Raw genomic sequence first — 23,011 nt, forward strand, 5'->3', positions numbered from 1 at the left:
ACTAGAAGGACGAAGGCGTTTAAGCTAGTCGACTGGAAAGATGATAGATGTTTAAGTTTAGCAACAGCAGTATTAGAAAGTGGCCGCGGTACGTCTGCGCGGCGGCCCGCCGCGGTCGGCTGCAGCGGCCTCCCGCCGCCGAAGCAGACGACGCGCCGGGAGTAGCGCAAGACTTGACTGCAGCGCCGCTAGTTCTCGCGACCGCCACGCGGCCCGCCTCTCCGGCGGAGCTTTCAAACTGAGTTTATTCTAGTAACGTTGGACCGGTCAGCTGGACGGGTGGCGCCGCCACTCGGCACTCCCCTCGTCAGTGGAATGAGCCGGTGCATTGGACTACACAGCCTCCCGTTGTTTTTGTCGTGTTTCCTTCGGTGCTTTGAATGTTTTTGGTGGTGTTGTGAGCGTATATGTGCGGTGAAACAAAGTCTAGACAGATGTGTTGGGTTCTTAGATGCAGTAATGACTACGTAAACTTGTCGGACGCTTCCAAAGTTGGGTATCGGCTGCAATGGCATGAGCGCATTTAGCAGCGATCTGCGCTTGGCTACACCCGTTCTGAGTACGAATAAAACTACTATTAGTATTATTTTCTTCTTATATGCACTAACGGCTCCGGAAACTTATTGGATGCTTGTAAGCTTGGGAATGGGTACAATGACACAAGCGCTTTTTGCAGCCCTCTGCGCCTGTCTCCGCACGATCTGAGTAGGAATAAAACTATTAGCAACATTATTATTCATTTATACCACTTTAAACTATCTTCACTGGTTTCAGTGACTATGGTTTCCATGCCAGCCTTAACGCTGGGATACATCGATACGTGTGCTTTAAATAGAAAGGCACCTGCATAAGAGATGGATTACCGTGCAGCCGTATAAATGTTGCGGTAGTTTACACTTTCTGTACCCGTGAGCTTTGTGCCTTCGGTTTTGGTGAGCGACACTGTGACAGCATGGGAGGCTGAAAGCCGAAGTGTAAATCCCACATTTGTGGGGGTCATTTTATCAAGAGCCAAAGTTATTCACCAACTCAACAGCCCAAGCTTCAAACCATCCACCATCCCTCCTCCGCTTCCCGTTTTACCACCTGCGTAGAATAAATGCTGGCACCGATAGTTAAAAATATGCAGCGTCAACGTCAGCTTGTGTTTTTTAATGCTGAAATATTCTTTACAGAGTACCTAAAAAAATCGTGTAATGCCTGGTGCAGACACCAAAAACGCGCGATTAGTTGCCTCAAATATGGGTGCATCAGCCCGAGTCCTCCAGCACATACACATTTCCGACACGCTGGACAAAGTTTAGATTTGGAGAGGGGGCATGGAAGTTCAAAAGTAAACAGCAATATCATCTAGCCCTCCGTATAATGATTATGATGGTTGAACGCAAAGCTTCTTCCTGCGAAATCGAATGGGAAATGGTCAAAGTCAAAGACGCTGCGATCAGAAGACCAAACTGCGTGCTGGTCAAATTCGACGCTCAACTAGTCAAAGTTTAAATCCAGAAGGCAACCAAGGAAACCCATCGATAGAACTTTGCGATAAACCCTCATCGTCGTTACACGAAGGTGTGCATGATTTTTCAAGCGTAGGTGGCAGCTTGTAAACCGACCGCGCATTCAGTTGTGAAGCTGAGTACAGGTTTCGGGCACCCTCCTGTCTTGCGTCCTTCAGCCACGCAGGAATTGGTTTTTGAAAAACCATTTACCAACTAGCGAGCAACCATTGCAATTCTTGTAAAGCAATGCTTCTCCACGACAAGCAATAGCGTTCTACTATCATGCGGTATGTATTCTATCAACGATTCCCCATTACTGTAGTAAGAGCATTTCTGTGAAATTAAACACGTTTCAGCCGTAGGTAATTAAGTTGCGGAAGCGTCGTCCATCACAATTTCTGTTTAGAGGTAAATCTTAGAAGACACCCCAAAACTTTGTCTTACGCTTGTGCACGACGTCGACCCCGTTTCGTCATCAACTGCCCAAGACCAGCGCCGCAGCATTCCTAGATCGGTTGCACACACGGGCTTTGTGAGAGCATTTAGCTGCAGTATACTCCTCGATACGCGAAACTGCATGCAGGCATCAAAAAATTGCATGAAGCAACCAACTTTCACTTTCAGCTTGACTTTCAGCTTGGCGCATTGAGCGTCGTCTGCTATTTGTAAATACTGAGTATCGCCGTAAATCACACACATGGCATGCCTCGTAAAGGTCACATCCCCGCTCAAGATTTACCGATCTGAAAAATGCCCTTGGGTTACGTACGCTTTGCAAGCCGCACCGCAGAAAAACGACAGAAAGCCATGCACAGTTACGCTGCGCTGACCGCCACCGGCATTCCACTGACGAGCGGTTCGCCACGGGCGGCGCTATTCGCTGAAGCGACGGTGGTGCCATACAACGGCCGCCCGGTCCGTATAGGAAAGAAGAGGGGGTGAGCGGCGGAGAGCGCAGCTAGCGCGGCGAGGAGAATGGGGGAGGGGCGACCGCCGACGACGACGACGCCGGATGCAGGGACAAGGCGAGTGAATGAGATGCAGTCGCATCTAAAAGCGGCTGCCGGGAATCGAACCCGCGCCCTTGGGATCAGCAGCCCAACGCCTAGCCACGCGGCGGGTAAAGTCCGTAGTGTAGATGGACGGCTATGTTAAACAGTGCCACCACATATACTCTACATGCACGATTAAATCCTCTTCCCGGGTTAATATTGCAAATTGTAAACCAAAATAAGTTAAGAAGTGCACTTCGTAGCTGCTACGCTGCCATCTGGCGCCCCTCCACAGCGGATACGGGGTGAGTGCGGCGTTTCTCACCCAGGCAGGAGCGTAGCAAGAAATTTCTCCCTGGGGGGGAGAGCGGGGGGGGGGGCGGGGCTGAGATTGCACATAGATCTTCATATGATCTTTCAAGGCATCAGAACTATGTATAATAAATACATAACTATTAACTGATAATATACAGAATTACCCGAAATATTGCTATTGCCGCTATTGCAATTACTATTACTGCTACTATTACTGTTGCTGAAATATTACTACTCAAAAACCTCAAATATTACTGAAAATTGTAACTATGACTAGAAAATACATAACTGTTAAAGGTCGAGGACAAAGAAAAAAAAATATTTCATAAAAATAAATTAACCATCTTCCAAGAACTGAGGGAAAAATGCTGTCACTGCTTGCCGTTTTGTGTTGTATGTATATTAGAAGATATACATAAGAGGATAAATTGCACCAAAATTAGTTTGAATTTAGAGTTGATGAGAAAAAGTGAGAAGGTTTTATTTTGATCAGGGCAGCAAAAGTGTCACTGCCCACAACGTGTACATTTACAAAGGAAGCCCCATCTACATGGTGCAAATTAGGTGGCGAATTCGGTGCTGCGGCGCCGTCGTGCGGCAACACGACCTATTTTGTAGCTGTGGCGCCGTACATCAGTTTGCCGCACGAACGGCGTCGGAGTAGCAAATACGCCTGTAAATTGGCACTTCGTAGAGGGGGGGTGGGGTGGAGAGGAATCCGAACTCTTCAACTCACTGGTTTTCCGGCGGCCGCCCTGGTTGCATGGAGCCACTGATGCTGCCAGGCAGGTGGTTTCGCCCCCGAATCTCCCCTAATTGGTCTGGGCAGCGACGCTCCCTCGCGTCGCGGAGCGTCGCGGTGCTCGCCGAACACCCCCGTGGATGAAGGCCTGCGAGGAGCGAAGCGGGCCTCCAAGGAACGGTGGGTGCGGTTTCCAGACAGGATTTCTGGGGTTCTAGACAAAATCCTAGCGTGGTTTCCGGCCCAGGTGGTTGCCTTGGCCGCCATGAACGACAGCGCGATAAAATGTTGGAGGGTTTAAGCCTTATAAGCCGCTATGCCCATGCTTAGGGGGCTTCAGTCAATGCTTGGGCCCGTCTTCGTGTCTTTTTTCTTTCCCTCACCCGAAAGAACTTGTTATTGTGCTCTACTGTAAGCAAATAGTACGTCAAGGGCACACAAAAATAACAATGGCGGCTTGATACAGTGTTCAAACACCAACAAACGCTTTTCTAGGACACGGTTATGCCCACGCTCCGGCGGCTATTACTAGCGTCAGCTACTATAACAGCACATTACGGTTCTCACCAACGACTACTTCAGGCACAAGCGAAGTGTATTCACCTCATTTAGAGCTGATAACCTTAAAGTGACGAGGCAGTTTTGCCTTGAAAAGATTCAGTGTCAAGCACAAAAGGAAGGCGGAACAGTTGAGAATATACTCATCAAGGCATGGAAGGAACCCATATTTGAAAGAACGTGTCATATGGCAATATTTGAAAGAACGTGTCAGTTTCTACTTTCTTTTTCTATAACTTGAACAAACAGCTGATCACTCGGCGGGCGCATCCTTTACGCTTGGCAGCACACAAACGACGACAGGTGTCGTTGGAACAGGGTGGATTCAGCTGGTCCCCAATTTTAGTTTCTGCTACTTCCTGCAGCCTCCCTCTGTCATCTGGAAATGGCTTCACTAGACTATTCACAGGGGACACAGGTTTCTTGATCATCGCGTCGGCGCTCCGATGGACCTGCTAGCAGAGGCCATGTGGTAGAAGACGCATGTTTGAACCACTTACCTAGGGACAAACCCTCCCAGCTATGAACCTATTCAGACGTGTTCACCAGCGACTATTATGTCCCGTTTTCAGATGTACTGCGTACGTGCGACATTGGATTATCGAAGTGAAATATCGATACAAGAGGTTTCACATTGGCAATCATAACCAGTGCGCTAGAACGTATCAGCGCCTTGTTAGATTGCCTAACTGCGCAAATCGATGCACACTCCAGCGTGTTGCCGTACCATGGCCATCTGAGCAAACACGGCTTACGGAGGCATTTTAGGCACTTTTAGGGCCGGAAAATTAGGCAGGCCTGTTTCCGTACCCTGGTGGTTGACAAATAATTGGAGCGTTTAGCTGCCGGTTGAAGTACCTGGAGTCGCAAAAAAAATCTCCCTCTACAAAGATCAAACTACTCGCCACAACTGCACCGGCACCACACAAACATCTGTCTCCAACGAGTGAAAACCGGCATTAGCAGCCGTGAGCTCAAACCACAGCATCAACAAAGGTGGGAATCGGGCCGGAGCGACCCTCGTCTCCTTTCAATTTGTTGCGGTTGTAAGACCTTCATTCACGAGGGGGGAAGACTCTCTGGGCCTTGTAGGGAGCGGGGGGATGTAGCGTGAGTTAGGATTTTTGGGGACGGAGTTATCGTCCTCGAGTGGGGTTCATTGTAGACCTCGGTGATCCCCAGGGTAAGTGTATGGCCCGAAGTGTTGGTAGGCCATATCGATGTATGTGAAAAGTGTGAGACCGCTATTTACTACAAAATTAGGTGCGAAAAATAGAGTGTGGCTGTCGAGATTATCGGTCTACTGGGCTGTTGGATCAGAAGTGTGGAGCCTGAAGTGTTTACATGGCGCGAATTTAGGGCAGTAACAGATGAGTTGTCGGCGATCTGCCGGGGTGAATAGCTGGCAATAGGGAGATTTGCGTGTCGTTGCTCGGTTGTTCCACTGGCGGATAGTTTCAGATACGTTAAGGCGCTAGCGAATAATGTGTTTAAGTAAACTTCAGTGGGCCGGTTGAGCGGTGCAAGAGGTATTGTATTTCATTGTAAGCATCTGCAGCCAACACAAAGGGCGAGAAGAGGGAAGCGTCGGCGCCACACATAGAGAAGGTCCGACACCGGCTGCCTCCCTTCAATGAGTTGCGTGAAGCAGCTGTATCCCGTAACCCGACGCTAAAGGCGATCGCCTTAAGCGTCTTCAGAGGAGCCTCCGGGGTTCAGTTGTGCCACGAAGGAGGGGCGTCTGTTGCCCTGAAGACGCCATGGCCCCAGTGTGTGTATATGTGCTGTGACCTGCGTGGTCGCTGTGTGTCTGTTATGTGCAGAGTGCTTCCTCGATTACTGAAATGCAAACACAAAGATCCCTCGCCACCCGCTCCGAACGGGCGCTTTCTTTGGGATGGAGGCCTGCAGCAACTGTCCCCATTCTTTCTGTGACCTGCGTGGTCGCTGTGTGTCTGTTATGTGCAGAGTGCTTCCTCGATTACTGAAATGCAAACACAAAGATCCCTCGCCACCCGCTCCGAACGGGCGCTTTCTTTGGGATGGAGGCCTGCAGCAACTGTCCCCATTCTTTCTGATGTACTCCGTTTCCTTCTCTCTGGATTCTGCTAATAATCGCTTTAGTCTGAAAGCGGAACCCAATGTCGAAGCGTCGTCTGTTTAAAGCTCCTTCGCGGGTGGCCTTGCTACCCTAACGATACGTGCAGTAAAGTTGTACCTTCTTCATAAAAAAGATTATTCCCTATACAAGTTATCCGTAAGCCAGTAAGTCCAAGAGCCGAGAAAGAACTACAAATGAGAAACAACATATACGGGCACCGAAACCCAGGAGAAAAAGAGTTCCACGTCAGCCGCCTCAAACGCAAGCGGACTGTGGTGCGATGGTCGACTACAAAGCTGATCAACGACATCTGCGCCAAAGAGGGTTCCGCATGAATCAATTCGAACTGGACCTTCTGTCTCTTAAAGGGAGATCTCTGAGAGAACTGTATGAAGAAATCCATGAAGTCATTGAAGAAGAAGAGCTACAGGATGATGTTTCATGCTCCGAATCCTCCGCTGAGGAAATAATCGTAGCCAAGAGAGATGTAAAAGGCTGGATATTAGATTCGAACTCCACGACCAAAAAGGCAGCTGCGACTGCAGCAACGTGGCAGACAGATACGAGACAGCAAACATAAACGAGCAAGACGGCGGTTAGCCCTCTTCAATTCGCCAGGCTTCCCAAGTTAAAAAAATTTCCCCGCATTTCCCCGAGGGGAAGAATGTGAAAGTGCGAATGCACGAGTTGAATTTGCGCGGTTCGGTAATGTTCGCCAAAGAGAGATCACAAACACACACAACTACAAAGAAAGAAAGATGCATTTATTCACAGACACCTATTTGTGTTGTCGTTGTACTTGATTGCGAGAGCGCATCAAATTTCGTGTCAGTACTCCTTTAAGCGGGTGCATTAGCCCTTCTCACGCCCGATTCCTGGCCAATCCCCCACGTGGGTATGTGCCATGCACAGACACCTATTTGTGTTGTCGTTGTACTTGATTGCTAGAGCGGATCTCAGCTTTGAAATTTTGTGTCAGTACTCCTTTAAGCGGGTGCATTAGCCCTTCTCACGCCCGATTACTGGCCAATCCCCCACGTGGGTATGTGCCATGTCAGCGGCCAGGCAGCGCGCGCCCATCTCCCCCCGTTGCCAAGGAAGACGAGGAGATTCCTGGCCAATCCCCCACGTGGGTATGTGCCATGTCAGCGGCCAGGCAGCGCGCGCCCATCTCTCCCCGTTGCCAAGGAAGACGAGGAGCGCGCGCACCCGCAGCTGTTGCTATGTGGACGGACGGCGGTCGCCGGAATTCAGGGTCGCTTATAAAGTGCATTCGCACTTAAAATAACAAATATGGAGGAGAACTGAGGAAGCGGCAGAAATTTCAGAGCTAATTCATATCTACTATCCACTGCAACGGCACTGTAAAAAATTGAGAAGTTCAAGTATTTGAACAGCTATATTTCAGGAAAGGCAGCGGCGGCTGTAGCGGGCCCTGACCTACCAGAGGTGAATCATGGCATAGCCCTTGTCATCTTTGAGGACAGAGTCGGCCTAAAGGAAATGGTAGTCGAGGAGCACCTGTCGCGTTTGCTTCATGTGAAGCCTGTGCAGCATACACGAAACTTTGACGAACTGCGTTGCCTCGTTGACGAAGTGAAGACGGAAGTTAAGAGTCTAGACGCACTGGGGCTGAGCGCTACAGTCGAACACGGATATATCCAACACGGATATATCGAATTTTCGGCTATATCGAACTCGTAAATTATCCCCTTTAAAATCCTTTGTAAAAGTATAGAAATTCGCACGTTTATATCGAACGGTATTTTTACCCGCCATCGGATATATCGAACGCTGCGCGAGCTGGACGGTGCGCTTCGGCACTCGCTGCGCCCCGCGACCTTTGCCACCTTCGCGGCACAGCGCCTCCGCCGACACCCGAAACGCTTGAAAAACGTGAGGGCTCGGGGGCTCGGACTGTGCTGTTTTGCGCCGGCGGCCTCCTCCTTTCGCCTTTTCTGTCTTTTTTGTTGTGGATGTTTTGTAAGTTTTGATCAGCCAACCCTAGCTCGTGCCTTTCGTACATCGCTGCTGCCCTATCAGGCAGCCCGGGTAGCCATCGCCGCCATCGCGACTGTTCGCGTGCGCTTTGTTGGCGGAGTTCACTTCCCTTAGTTGTCGCGTACCACCGCATTCCTGTTTTGCGTGCGTGCTGTGCAAAGGCGCTGCGGACTGCTTGAATTTTCGACTTCTCGTGTAGCAATGGCCAGCGTCAAGAAGCGGAGGAACCTTGACTTTGCGACGAAGTTAAAAGCCATACAGCGTGTTGAGGCGGGCGAAAAAAGTTCGACGGTGGCGGACGACATCGGGATACCACGCAGCACTCTGAGCACTTTGTTGAAGAACAAGGCGCATATCAAGGCAAAGGCGGCGGAGCAGCGAACGTCGGGAGCCTGTCGTGTGCGTGCTACTGCCCACGGGAAAGTAGAAAAGGCACTCTATGGCGGGTTTTTAGAAGTGCGGGCGATGAACATTCCTGTGGATGGCCCAATGCTCATGGCTAAGGCCAAATGGTTTGCCGCTGCACTGGGTGAGGACGATTTCGGAGACAACACCGGGTGGCTTCACCGATTTAAGCAACGCTACAACATCGTCGGTAAAACCGTTTCCGGCGAAAGCGAAGCCGTACGCAGCCAGGACATCCAGCAGTGGTTGACGAAGGAGTGGCCGGAAATCTCGGCGAAGTTTTCACCCGCTGAAATTTTCAACGCCGACGAGACCAGTTTATTTTGGCAAATGCTGCCGAGCAAGACTCTCGACGTCCGGGGCAGCACGTGTCATGGCGGCAAAATGAGTAAAGTCCGCGTGAGCGTTCTGCTGGCGGCCAACATGGATGGGTCTCGGAAGCTCCAGCCCTTTGTGATCGGGAAAGCAAGGGCACCGCGCTGTTTCAAGAACTGTAAGCTGCTCCCCGTTCGCTACGCCTCGAACAAGAAGGCGTCGATGACGCGTCAGCTGTTCACAGAATGGCTTCAAGCGTGGGACGTCGAGCTGGGCAAGTCGGGGCGTCGCGCTTGCCTTCTTGTGGACAACTGGTCGGCCCACCACACCACTTGCGAGCTCAAAAACATCGAGCTGAAGTTTCTTTCGGCCAACACGACAGCGAAGCTGCAACCGCTCGACCAGGTCATCATCAAGTCTTTCAAGGTGGGCTACAGGAGGCGACTCCTTGATAGGCTGCTGGTCAACCTCCGCATGGGCACCGAGCTGAAGGTTGACCTGCTTGGTGCCATTCAAATGCTGACGGGTGCCTGGCGAGACATGAAGACGGACACAGTGGCCAACTGCTTCCGGAATGCAGGCTTCGTGACGGCGGAATTTGTGGAAACCGGTGAAGACGGCGACGGAGAGCGCATAGACGACGCGTTTCGCGAGTTGTCGACACTCTTCCCGGCTGCCGTTCCACCCGAAGTGTCTGCGGACGATTTCGTGGAAGCGGACTGCAATGTTCAGGCTGTTGCGAGCCTCGCTGACGAGGACATTGTAGCTGAGGTCGCAGGGACCCAGGATGCCCAGGCCGACAGCTCAAGTGGCGACGAAGATCGTCCGAACGAGGCGGCGGCTAGACACGCGTCCTCCGCCGCCGAAGTGGCGGCAGCGTTCGGCTTGATTCGCCGGCGTTGTGGCGACATGGAGAGAACCAGGCTGTCGCACCTGGACAGCCTCGATAAGATCGAGGCCAGCGTCTTCAACTTCATTTCGAAGATGAAGAAGCAGGCCAAGATAAGCGATTTTTTTTTCACGGAAATAAAACATTCCGTTGCATTGTGTGCGCAGAATTAGTTGTCATTCTTGAATGCGCTGATTGTAGGTGATCGTCCGCCACAGGTAAGGTGTATCGAATTTTTTTGTATCGAATTTTTCATATATCGAACTAATTCGCAATCCCCTTCGAGTTGGATATATCCGTGTTCTACTGTAGTAGATACTGCGGGACACTTCTGACTGTACTCAAGAATGCTGTGCCAGCTGACCTTTACCTGGGATACTACAGAAAGCATGACGAAACAAAGGGTAGCGAAGTGGAAACATTTTTGCTTTTCTTAGAAAAGAGGTAGAACTGCAAGAAAAGATACAAGAAGCCGGCTTCAAACTCCGCGACGGTTCCGGTGCTCTCAACATAAACAAGAGTGAATTCAATAGATAGCATGTGCCTTCTTCTGCTTTACTGGACGCTGTAATGGACGAAGAAAGTAGGGGCTCCGTGTTGTGCCGCTCTCCCAACCACGACGCTGGGAGTTGTGATTCAGGAATGTTGGTTTCAGAAAGGCGGGAAGTTCTCAAGCGCCAAAATTGTTGGTTTTGCTGCACAAAGAAAGCAGACAAGTCTTACCCTTTCAGTCACGAATTATTATATTCACGGCAGAAAAATTCCATAATTGGAGGTTTAGCAATGTCAAGTATCTAGAGGTAAGAACAAAAAGTTCAGTTTCTCTAGAATACTAATCACGCAAATGGCGTCGCGTCCTCATACAGAGACACCATTACTCAATCCTGCTTTTCCCTATAAAAAATAATAAATATCCTGAAGCAGTTTACAAACACGACGTGAAATAATAATTTCTCCACATGAAAGAGGTGTTTTTAGCCTTTATAAATGATTTACGCCACAGTAAAATAGAACTTAAGACGGTGACCCACCGGAGCTCCCACAAAATTTGGCGGCGTTCATTTGGGAACGATGTTTATGAGTGCGGCTCCGCCATTCCACATCACATGGTGCTACCTTTCACTTCCGTAAGTTTCGAACATCAGCCGCACCACTCTGCAGCATGAAATCTTTTTGTTTTCACGAGGAAAACGACGAAGAAAATCGCGTCTCCATACGGTGACACGGTGACTGAAAGGGCTAAAGATTCCCGAACAACCAGAAGGTTGAATTGCTCAATGTGCGCAGGAAACCATCTCACCACGCTGGGTGATCCCAACATGTCGGGCGCTGACAACACGACAAAAAGAATGGAACCGTAAGAACACTGACAGCGCCCGAAACAGTGTTGCAGTCACCACTGGGTGCTTGCGATCACGGCTCACAGGTGTTTCTGCAGACAGAGACAGGCAGGGCCGAGGGCCTACAAAGGCTGACACTGTGGAGACTTCTGCTTCATAGAGGTAGCCAACGAACATTCGTACGAAGTTGCCTGTCCACGAATCTGCAGTTGAAGGTCCTGGGCCAAGAGAAGCTAATCTTTTTTCCTTCAGAGGCACGGATGCTGCGAAGCATAACGAGTAACATCGAGCGGAGCTCTGGCTCTGAAGCGAGTATGACAGAAAAGAAGCTCGGATTGAAATTTTAGAGGATCCCTGCATATCTGCAGACCTCATGCCTGCTCCGTCGGACGCAATTTGGCGAATAGTACAGGAAGGTATGAATATCGCAGGCACTTCCAGTGGTTTTCACAGTGACGAAGGGATCGGTCTATTGATTGGGGCTCATTTCCACTAGCCTATAGTCACGGGATCGGTCAAACATCTGGCCCCTGAGCTTATGGCAGTGGACACTGCGTTTGGGTAGACTCTGCAAGGCGAAGATGGTACGACCCGATGTATGGCAGTTTCTTCCACCGCTACAAGTCGGATGAGTTGGGGGCAAGAAGTGTGATGTGATTGAGCGTGAGCGAGGAACAGAGAAAGAGAGCATCCCACTTCCGGTCCTTTTGGGAGCTTGGGTGCCTTGGTATCAACGAAAAGAAAACGAGTTTACGCCATAAACGCCGTGCTTCAACATCATAAAGAAATGGTCTGGTTCAAAAATGGCTGGTACAGAGTATCGTTTCCGTGGAAGCTAATGGCAGCAAAATTGAACGAGAACCACGAATGTGCTGCCAGGCGTCTAAAATCACACACGACACGACTAAGCAAAAGTGAGAAGCTAATCCAGGAGAATGATGCCTCCATCCGTGACTTACCTTGAAATTAGAATAGCCAGAATCTGATCTAGTTGGATGTTTCGCGGAGGAGTTCAACGAAAACATAGGCAGCACAGACTCAGTGTACTACATGCCAGAACAAGCCACTGCACGTCATATCAGCCAGACAAAAAGGCTGAAGCTTGTTTTGTTCTGATGCCCCTTCAATTACCAACAATCGTCTCTCTCAGAACGACATTTTCAGAGCGGACCAAATCTGAGTCCTGCGCTTATTGCCGTACTGACCACATTCCGCACCCATAACATCGCCATTATTGCGGACATCGAGAAGGCTTCTTGCAGACATCTTTGTATCGGAAAGACGAGAGCGCGGTGCGCTTCCTGTGGTATGGCAGACCAAGTAAGATCGGTGAAGAATTTCCTTCAATCGCCACCTACGAAATGACGTGAGTGGCTTTCTGTGTAAATTGAAGCCCATATCTTTTGGCAGAGATATTGGAAGACCATCTACGGAGCCTGCCTGGGAAGTGTGACAGAAGGAAGGGAGGATATGCTACGCTGTCAAATATATGTTGACAACCTCGTGACTGGAATGGAGACCCAAGAACAAACGACGAGGTTGTGTCAGGACGCAAACATGATCATCGGACCAGGAGGAATGAGACTGCAAAAGTGTATAACCAACAATACCGAGCTGTTTAACTCCTTTGAAGCCCGTTCTGTTCAGCACCAATACAGCGACTTCAGACATGCTGCGGCCGTGAAAGTGCTGGGTGTGGGCTGGAACCCCGAAAGGGACGTGGTTTAATGCAGGTTGACCGCTCACATCGGTTTCCTCTCTGCCTGAATGGACAATAAGAGATTTGGGCTCCAAGTGTCAGTGCTAGTGTACGACCCCTTCCTATTTTTCTCACACAACAGTGAGTGTTAAAATGCTTTTCTAAAGGCTGTGGGAGCTAGGAGTCAAATGGGATGACCATTCTCCAAGTATTTTGCAGATCGAGTAGGATCAGTGGTGCAGCGAGCTTCCGCTCATCCAAGAGATTGCAGTACCGCGTATGATCACCGCGGATTTCGGGGAGATGAAATCAAGAAAGTGTTGCACGTTTTGTGCCATGGAAGCCCCAAGTCCTACGCCACTGTTGCATACATCTTAACTACATCGACGGCGGGATAGGTATGCTTCAGCTTGGGAATGGCCAGATGCTGAGTGGCAAGTCTTAAGTGACTCTTGTTTCTTCGACTCGAGTTAAAGCCACCCGCACTCCGGGCGTGACTCTACCATTACCTCGCAAAGGCGATACGACTGAAGCATGCGAAGGTTCTACTCTGGACTGACTCCACTATCGCTATATGTACTGGGTCAAGGGTTCAACGCACCGATTGAAACCATTCGTGGGTAACTGTGTTACAGAACCTGAATCCCAAGCATCATAGTCCGTTAAACAAGGTAGCCTGAGAGACTGCCTGGGTCCTCCGTGTAGTGTACAACTGCTGGAATAAAAATGAAAGAAGGAAGGGATCACTAACCGCTCAATAAATACTCACGGCTGAAAGATACTGGTTGGAGACCACCCAAAAAGAAGCCTTCGGTTGCGACATCACGACATCTCGAACCTGCTTTCTCACAGACCTCGTGCCAAATAATCTCCTGTGCCCCTACTTAAACCGTACATTGAAGGCGAAGTGCTCATGAGAATAGGGGGGGGGATTACAATTCAGCCTGAATAGCGAAAGTTCGAAGCATCCCATCATCCTCCATCGTCCATAGTTAAAAAGTTTTGAATCAGTGCCTCAAGTGTCGGAAGCAAAGGTTTCTCCCGGTGTCCAAGCAAGTGGCCCCACTTACTGCCGATCGAGTAACCCAAGGGGACCCGTGTGATGTCGCTGGAGTAGACTTCGTTGGCCCTCTATTGTGCATGAAGAGCGGTTGGAGAAAGAAGTGCTCGCTCTCTTTATATGTTCCGTAACGCGTGCAGTTTACATTGAGCTCGTCAGTGACTATTCGGTACAGCCTTCGTGGTACGCCGAGGAATGAGTACTACGGTGTACTCTGACAATGCACTCACATTCTAAAGATCTTCAAGAAACCTCAAGTTCATATTTAGCTCACCGGAGTCGGAAGAAACGCTATCCTATTTTGCCAACCCCCGTATCAGGTGCAAATACATAGTTTAAAGGGTCGCTTGTTGGGTTGATTTGGGGAGCGTTTTCTGCGGTCAGTGAAATTTTCGCTCCGCAAAGAGCTGGTTCAGAGATTAGGCTTTCAAGAATTGACAGCAGTTCTCAACAAGGTGGAGGCAGTAATCAACCGCGTCCATTGAAATTTCTTTATTCGAACGATGAAGAGCGTGAACCGCTATCACCGTGCACTTCCTCGTGGGCCGAAAACGCGCGCTGCGCTGCCGCCGCCCTGCTTGCCGGCCAAAACATCTAAAGGCGGCCCGCAACTTTTTCGGCGCTGGTAGTATCGCAGCACCATCGCGGCAACCTCCTGGAGAAGATGACGCCAGGAGTACTTGTTGGAGCTGAGATCGGCACACCTGAGCTAGCCTACAGTATCAACTCAGCTACAAGGTGCTCCTAAAGGAAGATAACCTAAAAAGGCATCTATGACAAACCCGTCGAATCCCGGCGACCGTCAAAGGAAGAGATGAACTAGTCCGGTCTTGCAGCTTACTCTAGCCGATAGGAGTAGAAATCATACAGCCTGTACAGTTGCTGTATTGTTTAGAACCTAAAAAATCCATGAGGGCAGGAAAACCCTCATCCGGGGGTTGTGGAGATTGTGGTATTTTATTTCACGCAGCTTCAGCCAACACAAAAGGCGAGATGACGAAATTGTCAGCGGCATACAAAGCAGAGTTCAAGACGGCCTGTGTTCCGGTAATGAATTACAAACTAAACAGTATTACTTCTTCTGCAGCCTAGCAGACTACAGTTATTCTATACAATCTATACAATATACCCCAGTCATACACTTAAGACGATCGCATCAGCAAAGGTGTCATTTTCAATGCAGCCTTCGCTGAAGGCTCACTTTTTAACCTTGAGAGAAAGGGAGAGATAGACAGGAGAAGATAGACAGAAGAAGACTTTGGGAATAACGAGGGGGTGGCGAATGCCCAAAGGCCTCCTCAACGTCCAGTGCCCACGACGTCACCAACAATTGATCAGCGATGTCGGGTCTTCCAAGGGCTGTTCCCAGGGTGTGGGGGTGGGGAGAAGGGCAATAAGGAAAATAGACACTCATAGATGGAATGTTAGGGGGTTTCGAAAGCCTCCCACACGCGGTATTTAGGAGAGGTGAAAAAGTGGGCGTTTTGTGGACATGATGGACGCGATGGAGAAAAAGTCGCCAAATGCGAGCTTCACGTGAGGGCGCGGTTGGGGGGCAGGCTCTGTTTGACTTTATGGCGGAGGAGGCTGTTGTGTGAGTTAAACGTGGTTCAGGGGTTAGTGGTTTTGTGCGCCGTGAGTAGCCGCAAATATTCAGGGGCCCTACAGGAGAGTCGAAAGCTTCGGCATCGTCATGTACTCCCTGATTAGCTGCATCACCAAAGTGGACCAGGGCCCGTTTGCCCGAACGCGATAAGTGTGGAAATAAGTTCTCAACTACGACTTCAGCACTGTCTAGGTAATAAGTCGGTTGCCCGAAACTGATACAAACGCTTGGTTAAAGTAACGTTTTGGTCTGGTTTTCTGTCAACCAGTTTGTTTGCCGTGGCCGACTTCAACTTAATGGCGTCTCACTCGTAAGTGGGAACTTAATCGGGAACTTATGCGTACGAGCAAACGGGCCCAGGATTCACACCAGCGTAAGGCAATCAAAGGGGGATTATCGACAAGAATATTAAGGGCTGGGGAATATGCGGTGGGAAGAACAGTCTCGGGCAGCTGTGGGTAGAGAGAAGAAAAAGAAAAAAAGGGGGGCATTTTCGGTCAGCATGTTCATGAGTAGCAAAGGGATCAGTGTCATGCAAACACAGTTACTATCCTTTATGTGGTTTTGGAGTCCTTTCTCCCACATTTTATGGTTCCTGGAAACCTGGCAACCATTTTGGAACCCTCTAGACGGCGTATCAGGAACCAACCAGACTGAAAGCAGCAACGGATGTTCACAAGTGAAGGACACCTCAGTAAAGTTTCGTGAAGCGAACAGAACTTGAAACTAAAGAGAAGTGCTCGTCATTAACACGAGACACGGGTTATCAATGGAGCCAAGGTTCTTTTGGATACTGCTGATTTGTACGGTTTAGATGTGCTCATACAGTGACAGCAGTCCAACCACGCAGAACTGAGGAAGTTGAAGAGCGAGCTCGAGGCAGCAATGCCGGAATAAGAGTTTGCTGGGGAGTTTGTCGCGGTGAAAACATTCGAGGGCGCCGCGAAGAGAATGCTGAACCAGCTACAGGCTATGTAGCTACAATACGTAGTGGACAACACCAGCAGTGGTTGACTGTACAAACATCTCCTGTGATTTACCTTACCTGTAATGGGTGCCATCGCCGCGTAAACTCGGGGAAGCTCCTGACGCTACATGTGCAAACATTCAGCGATGCGTTGTGCCAGTTGCTCAGCTTCGGACACAGTTTAAGACATCTGTTCATGACAACACTTGCCTATACAAAGGACCGAAATTTGAATATCTTCGATCGCTTCTGTGTGGTTCAAAAGCTGATCCCATCAATGGACTGTTACGAAGACGCTGTGGAAATTTCTCGGCGTTATGGGCACACAATCCGATTTGTACAAGAAAGCTTGGCCCAGTTGAAATCGCTTAATTCCATAGTGTCATACAATGATGTGGCAAGAGACAGGGTTTCCTGGACAGCGTCCAATGTCATGTTCGCAGACTGGTAGCGCTGACAGTTTCTTCATCTCAGTACTCAAGTACCATCGTTACCATTTGCTATTGCTGTTGTATTCCACAAACCAATAGCCCATACCCTGCACAGTTCAAGTATTACATGGCAAAAGTCACGCGTGGATAAAGCAACTTCATCGTCCACGTCTTTTGGTTGCGAGCTTGATGAACTTTTGGCACACTTTCTGATTGAATTGTGGCGTAGAAAATAAGCCCGATCAGCAATAGATAGAAACAAGCTATAGAAACAATGAAAATTTTATGCGTGCCGGCTACTGCAGCTCATTCAATTCAGTGTCGGTTATGTAACACAGGCAACTACCCAAGAGAAGCATGCGAGGGAAGCACCAGCCAACAAGGTAAATTGAAAAGATTGGCATCCGAAAGAGAAAGTTTCGTACAAAGTTTTTGTTGCAGGATGAGAGGAATTCTGTATATTGTAGCCGCGATGTCAAATCCGAGAACTGCACCGGCAGACACGTGACATTGGTTTTCTCTCCTGCTGGCAGCTAACTGGGCCATACAGATTACGGAAACTGAACACCAGCACCCGGAACCTCAACACTGGTTCAATTCTCGACACGGAATTACTGCTCCACACGTGCTGGCTATGGAATTACGGGAGAGAACAATGGACGTACGTTTGTTGCATAGTGGATGGCGGTTGTCAGCGCTCCTTTATAGGCGAAGATATCTCCTGTACCCTTCGTCTGTGGGAGCCTAAGAAGACAAGCTGGCACCTTCACACGTTCAGGCAGGAAAAGTCATAGATGAATTGGCCTCCGTAGGACCGAGGGATGGAGAGACTTGTGAAAACAAAAATGCACTGACGCTCACTATACTCCCTAATGCGAAATGTGGGCGCACCGGCAGCTGCAGTCTTCTCGGTCACGGCGCATATCTGCTTCGTCTCAGGAAGTGGACGCATGATCAGCCAACCAAAGTCGGCGCACACTACTCTGCTGTTATCTTGCACCGCGTCGCCGCCGCAGGCAAGCGTGTTGGTGCAAATCATGTTTGAACCTCCCGCGCAAATTTCACTAGCTATAGATTAGCCACGTCCGGGGAGCAGCGAGCGTGCTTTTGCAAATCGTGTTTGAGCCTCCCGCGCGTGTGTCACGTGGTTTGAATCAGAGCTCTTCAATGTAGGCAGTTGCGAAACTTCGCCTCAAAAAACGGCCCGTACCTGGAACCCCCCTGCTTTAGATCTTGCGTACCGTGGCGCCACTGCGGCCGCCGCATGCACTATCCAAAAAACAAAGGAATTATTAAATCTGACAACTTAACGTTATATTTTGTTTTAACTTGCCCATTTCTTTATTATTGTGCTTTAATAAATTATTCATTGCTATCTTAACTCCGGTTTTTAGGTTGCCATTGTTTCTGCGTCCGCACATCTGCGTGCGGGCACTCCGGCACAAAAAAGGCATAACTGAAGTACTAAAACCGCAGTTATCATTTGGCCTACAACTCATTGTATGCCAACACTAATCTAGCAGCCTATCAAGCGGCTCTAAATAATCAAAGCCAGCTTGCATAAGGCCGTCGAAGCGACTTATTTATTTTTTTTCCGCCAGAAGACCGAAAAGGACACGGCGCAGACGACAGTGCTCAAGCGACGGTTGACCCCATCATCGCATTTCTTTTTACTACTTTTGCTTCATTTATATATAAAACACTTGCATAGTTGAGCACATTGGGCTCCTTTGGCATAACAAATTTACGTAAGCATTCAAATACCTCGTTTCGCACAGGTCGTCCAGCGGCAAAGCAAGTTGTATAGTTTGTTTTGTCACCAAAAGATGGCGCCACTGTAAAAAAAGATTTAAAGCAGTGGACCAATCTTAGGGCCACTTTTTGATACATGGGGCCCATGGGGAGTTTCGCAACTCCTATATCAAGTAACTCTGGTTTGAATTACTGCTCAGCACAACAGTGTTTGGGTAAAGTGTCAGGGTTTTCACTCCCACGCATGAAACAAGAGTGAGGGACAGGCAGTGAGAGAGATTACGCCTAGCCGCGCCTGCTGCCCACCACCTCACCCTTCACCAGACAATCCTCTCAATTTACTTTCCTCTGTCGCTGCTGCGTTCGGTCACTCAATTGCGCAGCCGCCGCCGCGAAACATAGGTAACGGCTACAGGAAAGCTCGCTCTAAAAGAGAATGCGACACATTGCAAGGGTTTGTACGCAATCAGTACAGCGATGCATTGTTTCCTACAGAAGCAGTTGAAGTTTCATTTGGAAGGACATAGTGACAGTAGAAACTGATAGTGTCTTTGTTACTTCTATTGGGGACTAACTTCTTCGGCTAGGCATGGCCGCTGTTCGTGGGATATGCCTTCTGCTTGGCCCAGACCACCTCCGGAAAGTCCTGACAGCAAACTTGCTTCGCCAGCTCATGACCAATGGTGTGGTCGGTCTAAACTCAGTCTTCTCTGAATGTTTCAGGGACCCCTCTCTGTACTCAGCTCATTCGATGGCACACCGAATTTTTGCGTGTTTCGAGGGAGAAGCTCATACTACACAGGGGGATTGCCCAGCAAAGGGACGCTCGCCGAGAGAAACTAGTGACCAGAGGAGTCGTCGTCTTCTTTGGTATGTGCATGTGCAACTTTCTGCTGCACTTCCCAGATAAATATGCTGCAACTTACCCTGCTGGCAACAGGACTGGAAGTTATAAAAGGCCATTCGCGTAACGTTTGCTTTGCATATTTACCAAGAATCGGAGGAATCTTTTTATTTGTTGTTTTTTTTCCGCACATTCGCCTTCTTGTTTACCCGCCAAAGTTAATATCGACAGGTTGAAATTCGCAGCAGTTGCAGTGGCAACAGTGAAAGACGATGTGTCAAGGAAAGAGAGGTGCACTATCTTCAAGAAGGCCTCCACAACAAGCGAAGGATGGGTACACGATGGGCGCAACAAAAGGTAATTTAATCGGAGAATGAACAAAGAAATACTGAGCCTCAATTTAAAAACGGTAACTTGCAGGAGTTCAGTTTGTTAAACCCCCGAGATGACATCGGCCGTCAACACCACTTAAAAGAGAAGCCCTTACGCATCATCATAATCGTCATTATAGTGCACTGGAGAATTGCTGAAGTAGTAGACAGAGAGAGAACAGTCTTTAATGAAAACTGGCGATGTCAGCCCAGCTAAGATGCCTGGCTTGCTACGCCAGATGAATGCTATGACGATGATAATTATAATGATGAAGAGGAATACATATGATTTTAACTAATTACAAAGTCTGATCAAGACTTGTGTCTTTTAGGTATGCCAATAAGGCTTTCGTTGCACGAGCGACACATTTGGAAGAGTTCCAAGGACCTAATACGTCCCTCAGTTCTAGTTTTGCGGACAGAAGCCGGCCCAGGGACACTGCGAGAGACATTCTTTGTGTAGTAAAGCGCACACAGTCACATATTAGGTGTTGGAGGTCTTCACGCACACCACACTGTGGGCACACAGGCGAGGAGGACTGATTGATTTTGTAGCAGTAGTATCGCGTGTAGGCGACGTTCAACCGCATGCGGTGCAGTACTGCTTCATCATGCTTGGATAGTCCCGGTGGCATCTTAAAATTACAGTGCGGGTCGATAGACTAGAGGGGCGCGTAATGGCGGGATGCGTCTTCCCAAAGCGATCGCTGCATGCTCCATGCCACACTAGATGCAAGGGCTGAAGCATCTTTGCGAGAAAATGGCAATGGTATTTTTGATCCGCGTTGGTCATGCGCTTTGGATGCTGCAACGTCCGCCTTCACATTTCCAGTTATCCCGCAATGGGCAGGGAGCCACTGAAGTGCTATTTGATGGTGCGCTTGCAGAGCTTGAAGATGTAAAGCTTGTACATCAAGCACAAGCTGATCTTTGGGGAAAGACGCCAGACATCGCAGTGCAGCCCGAGAGTCCGTGAAGATGGCCCACGCGCGTGCCGGCTGCTCGATGATGTGAGCCAAAGCCATCCGCAGAGCTGCACGTTCGGCGGCCGTAGATGATGTTTTGTGGCTGAGCATGGCACTGAGGGTGGTGCGGGACGAAGGTATCCACACTGTGACAGTGGATGATGTGGATGACACCGATCCATCAGTGTACAGATGTGTATGACCTCCGTATGTGTTGTACATATATTCAAGAGCAAAAACCCGTAGAGCGGCAGGTGGAATATGCTCCTTGCGTGTAATTCCGGGCACCGTGGTCATTATTTCTATGGGCGGGAACATCCAGGGCGGGTGGAGATGAAGTGATGGCGGCTGGTAATGCTGCGGCGGAAGTCGCACACTTCAGGGACTGAACTTGGCGCTAAAGGGTGGTCACATTGCCTGGCCACAATACGCAGTCGCACGCGGAGAAGCTCCTGCGTGCCGAGAGCCAAGGGTGACAGACGTCGGCATTCCGTCAATGTTCCAACAGTAGAGGTAGTTTTCGGAACACCAATGCAAGTCCTCAATATCTGTGCTTGCATGGACTCTAGAGCCTTGATAGTTCTTTTAGAAAGAGGGCCCAAAATGGCGATGCTGTGTAGTATCACCGCCGAGTCCGTATTTACGTCCGACTTCACTATAAGCACTCCAACAAGGTGGCGTCCTGGTTTTACCTTATCGAATTTAACCTTTGCAAACGCACCTATACCTGATGTAACGTTATCTAACCAATAAAACTGATAATAGAAAACAATTACAAACTAAATACTAACGGAAATCAAGAAAATGTTTATCGAAATATACACATCAAAAGCGAAACAACCCCCACCCAACCACAGGACTAAAACCTGGACCACGAAGCTACGACGTAACCGGTATGCAGGACGTCACGCACCTCTCCAACCCAGGCTAAAACGCGAATGCTGCGGGAGGGCATACTAACCAGGTCTGAAGCGCTGAGCTGGAGCGCCTTTGGGAGGTCCTGGAGATCCTGCGAACAATAATAATTTTCGCAACTATCATCATCATGAGCAGGGACTCGGTTCTCAAAATGGCTTCCCAGAACGTCGACGACACCGCTAGCGCAGGAATGGCGACCGGCGACGGCGACCAACCAGGTCAGGCCTCCCGCTCCAATGTCCCGGCTGCTGCCAACAGGCTCAGGCAAGAACTACTGGCGCTTATGACGTGCGGAGACGCTATGGTTTCCGCCTTCCCTGAAGACCAAGATATTTTCGACTGGGTTGCTACCATTCACGGACCTGCAGGAACCGCGTACGAGAACTTGGTTTACCGTCTGCGGATAAAATTCCCTCCGAACTACCCGTGCGCCGGCCCCGTGGTGCAGTTCGAGACGCCCTGCTTCCATCCCAACGTCGACGAAGTGGGCAACATCTGCCTCGACATTCTCAAGGACCAGTGGACGGCCCTTCTGGACGTTCGCACTGTGCTGCTTTCCATCCAGTCCCTCCTGGCCGAGCCTAATGTGGCCAGTCCGTTGAACACCTACGCCGCCGAGATCTGGACGAACCAGGAACTGTACAAGAAAGCTGTGCTGGATAAGTATGAGATGGCTGCCAAGGCGACGGGCGAAAGTCCTGAGTGAGCGACCGCCCTAACGCTGTTAATATGAGGAAAAAACTTTGACTTGCTTTCTCGATCACAGTGGGAACTACTGCTGTTGCGGGTTCAGGCGCATTTCTGGCTTACTGTGGTCTGAATGCAGTACTGAACCTGTAGTGTCGCGGAGTGAAGCTGGTTTGCGAGAAGTGTTCCAACATTTTACCACCCACACAAAAAGCACCGACAAATGTCCCAGAATCCCTCCCATCTTGCTGCTTGGAAATAAATTGAAGTGTTTCAGCGTCTCACCTAATTCCGCAACTTCTGCTGCCTGACGTTTATGCTGAGTGTGAGTTGGAAGACAACACGAGTTTTAGGAAGCAACCATACTATTGTGGAGGTGGATGAAAAACAAGGTGATGTGACCCGCGATTTCGAAAAAAGTAGAAACCCATCTTGATCTGTGGCAATCTTGATGGAATATCCGCCTACACATTTGTTTTTATATTTTCCTTGCTTTATCGACGTTTGCGTGAACGAGCATAGACAAATACGGCGTTTCGACGTGCTGGCTCTCCCCA

At 49.4% G+C, this 23,011-nt stretch overlaps 1 pseudogene; it reads left to right on the plus strand.

Moving 5' to 3' along the window:
- The first annotated feature begins 21,918 nt into the window (after positions 1-21,918).
- Positions 21,919-22,473, plus strand: LOC144167958 (ubiquitin-conjugating enzyme E2 C pseudogene; annotated as a pseudogene).
- Positions 22,474-23,011: the final 538 nt, after the last annotated feature.

The sequence above is a fragment of the Haemaphysalis longicornis genome, unplaced genomic scaffold (genome assembly GCF_048455015.1).
Source record: "Haemaphysalis longicornis isolate Haplotype H1 unplaced genomic scaffold, Haemaphysalis longicornis Haplotype H1 scaffold_2, whole genome shotgun sequence".
In the NCBI taxonomy this organism is placed as follows: domain Eukaryota; kingdom Metazoa; phylum Arthropoda; class Arachnida; order Ixodida; family Ixodidae; genus Haemaphysalis; species Haemaphysalis longicornis.